Below are 6,531 nucleotides of genomic sequence, written 5' to 3'. Positions count from 1 at the left end.
TCTCACTGGTGAATGATAGTTGCATGTGGTTGGTGGCGGTGGGCTCTCTTCCATAGTCATTCATACATCCAGGCTCCTTCTATCTTGTGATTCCACCTGCTCTCGGTCCTTTGAGTTATCTCTATTCTGCTGGTTGACAAGGAAATGGATGAGAATTGTGTCTTGAAGGTATTTATGAGCCAGACCAGTAAATGGCACACATCAATTTATCTTACAATCTAGTCTCATAGATGTATCTAATTGCAAGAAAGGCTGAAAAATTAATTTAGTTGTGTTCCTAGAAACAAGAGAACATGTAGCATTTATTGAATGCTTACCTGTGCCAGGTACTGTTCTGTGTCAGCTTTATGGGTCAAATCACTTAATTCTGAGAACAACCCTAAGAGATAGATACTTTAATGATATCATATTACATATGAGGACACGGAAGCCCAAGGAAGCTCTTTAACTTGTTTGAGTCATAGAGCTAGTGAATAGCTGAGCCAGCATAGGAGATCAAGTAATCTGGCTTGAGAAACCAGCCTCTAAGTCATTACACATTCTGCTTTTATACACATAAACAAGGTTTATGGAATCACTATAATGTTCACTAAATGTAGGAAATAAATAAACATGTTAATTTTTTATATGTCATCTAAGCTTATAAAATAATAACACCTGGGATTGACACAGTGGTGGTGTAAAGCAGTTACAGTGTGAACTTCAGTCATAAGCACCAGGAGCCTTTAAAATGGGATTTACCCTTTGGCCCAGCAATTCTACTGGTTTTTAAAGAAAACCCTCAAATAAATACGAGAAGTTGTATGTAGAAAGACATTTATTATAATGTTGTTTAAAATAGCAAAAATGTGGAAACAACTCAGCTACCTGATAATAAGTATATGCTCAATAAATGTTGAGATATACACAATGGATTATTTTGTAACCACTAAAGGTGAGGATGCACATGCATACTTATGACGTAAAATATTTTTATTTACTATTTGTAGACATGTAAATTACAAAATATTGTATATATCAGAAAAATATTTTTGTTTAAAAAGTGTATATTTGTATAGGAAAACCTTGGAAAAGACAGGAAAAAGATGTTAATATTGGTTAATGCTAGGTGGTGAAATCTTTGGTTTTAAAAACGTTGCTTATTTTTGTTTTCTAATACTTCTATAAAAGCATGCTTTCCTTGTCTGAAAAAAAAGAAAGCAATAAAGCAGAAAGTGAAAATTAAAAAGAAAATAACATTTGCTCAATGTGGAGAGTGCTCACGAGATGTACCAGTTTATAGATGCCATAAAACTTCGGACCATTCAGACAAACCATCTATTAAATTCATTTTCCTGCACTCAATTATCATATACTCATTCATCCCATTATCAACAAGAAAGACACAATCTTGTTGTCAAATAATTTATTTAGGAGGGAGAAAAGAGGCAAAAGATGTACCAAATTCTGAGAAAACAGCATTCAAACATATGGTTTGCTGGGGGCCATATTTTTATACAAAATAATTTAGCACAAATTGTGGCTGCTATCAATCACATTTAGTTGTCATTATCATCCTTCAGTTATTCAGCGGCAGAAAACTCATTCTAGTTTTGCCAGGATCTTACCTCGAATGTCTGAGAATATTCTAAAGAAGCTTCTATGAGGATCCATTCATCAGATGAGAGGGTCACTTGGGTAGGGCTGACGCTTATAGAATTTCTTAAGGACTCTTATGGGTTAAAAATCTTCTGAAATATCCCCATGGATAACTTACTAGGAGGCCTTGAGTTTCTTTTCAAATAATGGCATTTCCATTTTTCATGGTGTATATTTGAGCTTCTGGAGAGCAAGGCATCAATTTGATTTAATTCAATTCAACAGACATTTATTGTAATTGCATTATATTTATTATAATTGCATTATAGCATTTACCATCACTTCGGGAGGAATCTCAGTAATTAGAGACCTCAGCAGTCCGTCATTTTTGCCTTTCATCAAAGTGTAAGATACCTTTGGGCCTCTGCTGACCCAGAATACTGTGCTGTAATTGTCTGTTTATCCCAGGAGACAATATCCTTGAGACCGGAGACTATATCCTCCCATCACCCCAAGTGATTCCCGGAACATGGTAGGCACTCATAATTACCTTCTGGGAAAATCTGCTCCACATTCTTTTGCCCCTTTTTAACATTTAATTGCTCATTAGTATTTCTTTCAAAGGAATTGCTAGAGAATAGCTAGAAAAGAGGAGGAATCATTGGTCAGTCATAAACATTTAATGAGATAGCTGAAGAAATTACAGTGGGAATTAGAAGATTATAACACAATTTTAAAATTAGCACTTGCCCTCGTAGAGCTCACACTCTTACTGAGACAGTGCACATAGTCACAGAAAAAAATACTTCAGATGTTTAACTGTCACTGAAAAATTCACATTAATGTGTGTGTGTTTAGATAGATAGATAGATAGAGACAGATAGACAGATACCCACACGTTAGTTAATATAAATCAGTATTAAGAAATTAAGCTCAATAAAGCAGATAAATAAATGATGATTCACATAATTGATGATTCAGATAATTATGTGACTTCTTTATTGAAGGAAAGTGGTTTTGTGTAGGCTTTCATTTGCATAGGCAATGTCCTAAGTAATTTTAATCACTTCATTCTTAGAAATGTATGGATTGTGGTAATATGAGGGCCATTTATAGGACAGTGGGGACATAACAGGGGAGACCTCTCACAAGGTGGGAATGTAGAGTAACAGAGTAGTCAGATGTGGGTGTAGCTATTCTGGGTATGTGAATTTTGAAAAGGGTTTGAAAAGAGTCAAGGAAAAAAAACCATTTCATTCATTTAGTCATTTATTTATTCAACAGATGCTTAGTACATATCGGGCATAGGAGAAAAAGGCATGGAAAAGTAGCGATAGGAAATGTCTAAATAAATGCATTTAGGTTTTACATAGACAAATTTTCTCCACTGAGGTTGACATATTCTGTGGGGGAGTCACAGAACGTCCTGAAATCTAGGAGTGCTGAATGAAATTAAGAGCTGGAAGTGTTGAATAATAGAAGAAACATCCACATTGATGTCAGCAAGTCCTGGTTTTGAATCTTGGCTCTATTTGTTGAGCAAACTACTGTCATCTGTAAAATGGGGATAATAATTACCTTATATGGATGAGTGAAGCATTTAATCTCCTAGAATAGCACCCGAGCACATAGAAATATATGGCAAAAATTGCTTCTCTTCTGTCCTCCTTCTCTTCCGTAATGTGGCCCTTTTCATAGCAAGCTAATAGGGAGGCTTGGGGAACCAAATTTGTTACAGTGAACTCTAGGTGGCGCTCTAGCAATGTAAGAGAGATTATTGGAGGGTAGGTCTTTGTGAGAAGGAATATGGCATATGCCAGGTGCCTGATTACCACATGAAATATGCCCCTGGTCCACAGTTTTATGTTCCAGCCTAACCCTGAGCAAGCTAGTAGGATTGCCAGGGTTGGGGTTCTGTGAAGATACCCATACTCATTTCAGCCATGTGAAGAGCTGTATGTATTTTGTGTAAGACTGGTTAGAGGATCAGTAAAACTGACCACTTCTTTCAGAAGCATAGGAAGGAATGATCAGATGGGGAAGCACATGGACAGGTCATTCAAGGAGAAAAAAATAAGTATTTATGCTGAACCTTTATTATCAGTGGTAGAAAAAGTCCAGCCTCATTTGCCATCACACTGTTTGCTGCTGCAACCAGAGGTGTGAGAGTCCTGTGAGAGGGAATGAATCTTTAGAAGGATCCAGGAAAGATGATGGATACAGGGGAAAATGTAATATTTTTTTCTTTGAAAGGCCAGAAGCATGGGAGAAGTTGGCTTTAGACCAGCAAACATGTCATCTGTGTCACCACCTCTCAATTTCATGTCGTGGCAGACATTAATAATTGATTATGCCAATTTTCCCTGTTGAGATTGGAAATGACTACACAAACATTCTTGTCATAGCCCTCCAGACAACCATTACAAAATCATAGGAATTGACACATGGGATGAAAGCTCAGCCGTAGGCATATATAGCTATCCCACCCAGAGGTTTTTGTTTGTTTTGTTTTGCTTGTTATTTTCCTGTTTGGCTGGCAATGAAATCTAAAGAGCTGTCTTAGAAGATATGTTATGCAGATTTAATGCAGTAACAAATAACCACACTGTCTTGGTGACTTAGCATAACAGTGTATTTCTGGCTTACATTATGTGTAGGGACTGTGAGTCAGCTGCTGTGGCTCTACTCTGCAATTCCTCATTGCTGCATGGCAGGACATAGGCTCAAGGAGCAGACCCAATTTGGGACATGCAGTTCTTACGGTAGAGGACAGAAGAACAAGAGGGTTGGCAGAAACAAGTGATGCCTCCTAATACTTTTGCTCTGATGTGTATGTCACGTTCACTCGCATTCTTCTGGTCAAAGCACATCTCAAGGCCAAATCCAACATCAACGCAGTGGGGATTGATAACCAAATGAGTGACTGAGGCATCTCTCAATTATGGAGGTTCATTAAACCAGCTTTAGAATGCATCTGAGGGAAATATGTGCCACAGACATAACTGTGGCTATTTATCCAAAGAGGTTTTCAGGAAGTTTGGTATTTATACATTTCCTTAAAGGTGAGGAAGGCATGTAGGAAGAGGGGCAGGTGGGCAGTAAGGTGAATAGTTGCATTCCTGTGAATAGTTGCATTCCTGTGAAACTCCATTTTCCATGAGATAAGGTAAATTTCTGAAGAGAAAAAAGGAGTAAAAAAGAATAAATTATGCAGACATCTCTGGGTAGGTTGAAGAAATGAGTTTTGACTTTGTTCTGCACTTGGGAAAATAAGCTTGGAATGAACATTATTAATGTAGGTTTCAGGAGCTAGACTTAGATTGTAGACCTAAAGTTACAATTGGCATGTCCTTGTTTATGGGAGGTCAGCAATTTATTTACTTGTGAATGATCTGTGGGGGCAGCCCTTTGCAGATGCCTGAGGCTTTTACCTTTCCATGAGGATCTTGCTGATGCACAGCATTAGTAACAGATATTTCTTTGGAAGAGGGTGTTGCAATGACTCAGCCTCCTCTGGGTTTAAGAATCCTTTTGCATAAGAAGTTTGGGAGGTCCTGAGATTTAAAATTTTCCTTTACAGGATGTATACTCCTTTCAGGGCAGGGATACTGCAAGAGACACAACTGTGGTTGAGGATGTATCATCTTCTTACAGGATGGAGAGGAAATGATAATGCAATCTACCACTGAAGATCCCTTCCTTGTAATCTTATTAGGGCAGCATAAACCATTTATGCACCATAGTTGGTAACTCAGCAGCTTTCAGGATTCTTCCTCAATGCCAATGAAGACAGAACCTATGGAAATCTGAGGTCAAGCATCTTCTAGCAACTCATTCAAGTTCTCAGATAGTGGACTAGCACCTTCTCTTAGGAAACTTCTCACTACACTCTAAATAGCATGATCTAATTAGACCAGCTAACTTAAGCCAAAATTCTTGACATGACCTGTGCACTGGCTCCTGCTTAGTCCTCTAAACATTTTTGACATTCTTCACCAGAACCTTTATGATCCAGATAAAAATACTGCTCGAAGTTAGGAACATACTATGTTTTCTTTGTATGTGCTCTTCCCTTTGCCTGGAATTTGTTTCCTGCTAGGAAACATTTACAAAGCTTACCATCTTATCCTATGTACACACATAAGTGTGGCATTTGTCGTTCAGCAGGCTCTAGGATGGCAAATCTGCCACTTTTTTTCCCTAATAAAACCTTTGTAGGCAAAAAAATAATAATAATAAATAATAGTAATAATAATAATCTTGGGTGTCAATTGAAAAAGAAATGAACCAATGTTTCAGCAAAAGAACACAGACGCATTGTTCTCATTAATCCTAATCTCTCATCCCCACCAGGGCTGATTTAAGCGCCAATTCATGTTGCAAGGAAAGCACCCAATTCTCTATTTCCCTGAGGCCTTCAAGCCAGGGCAGTAGCTGACTTCAGCACCCTCTCTGGGCTTGACAGCAACTGGAGGAGCAAAGGTACTTAATGCTTGGGTTGATCAATGAGTAAATTACACCATTTTGAGTGACAGCTATGTAATTCTCCAACAACTGTACACCTTGCTCAAATAAAAGAACATGCTACAATCACAGGATTGAGGGGCTCTGTCACCTTACCATAAGAATATCGGCCTGTGACCCTCTTTCCTTTCTATACTCTGAAGGGCTGAGTGTTTGGCCCTCTGTTACTTGTGTATTTATATGTGCTTTTACATACATATTTATGCAACAATGACAAGAAAGAAAATGGCTCAGTGAAATGCTGATAGTCTGCTAAGGTCACTGAAAGTTGTGCATCTATCTTTTTCACCTCCTGCATCATAATATTATGGTCCTGTTACATTTCCTTTAGATACAAAATATTACATTTGTTTTTTTACTTAACTGATAGATGGTTGGAATTATTATTTTAATTTTGCAAAATCCACAAAGAGGACCAGTCTTAATAAT

Source organism: Macaca mulatta, chromosome 6 (genome assembly GCF_049350105.2).
Source record: "Macaca mulatta isolate MMU2019108-1 chromosome 6, T2T-MMU8v2.0, whole genome shotgun sequence".
Taxonomy (NCBI): domain Eukaryota; kingdom Metazoa; phylum Chordata; class Mammalia; order Primates; family Cercopithecidae; genus Macaca; species Macaca mulatta.
The sequence above is the reverse complement of the archived record's forward strand: the minus strand, read 5'-3'. Positions refer to the sequence as shown.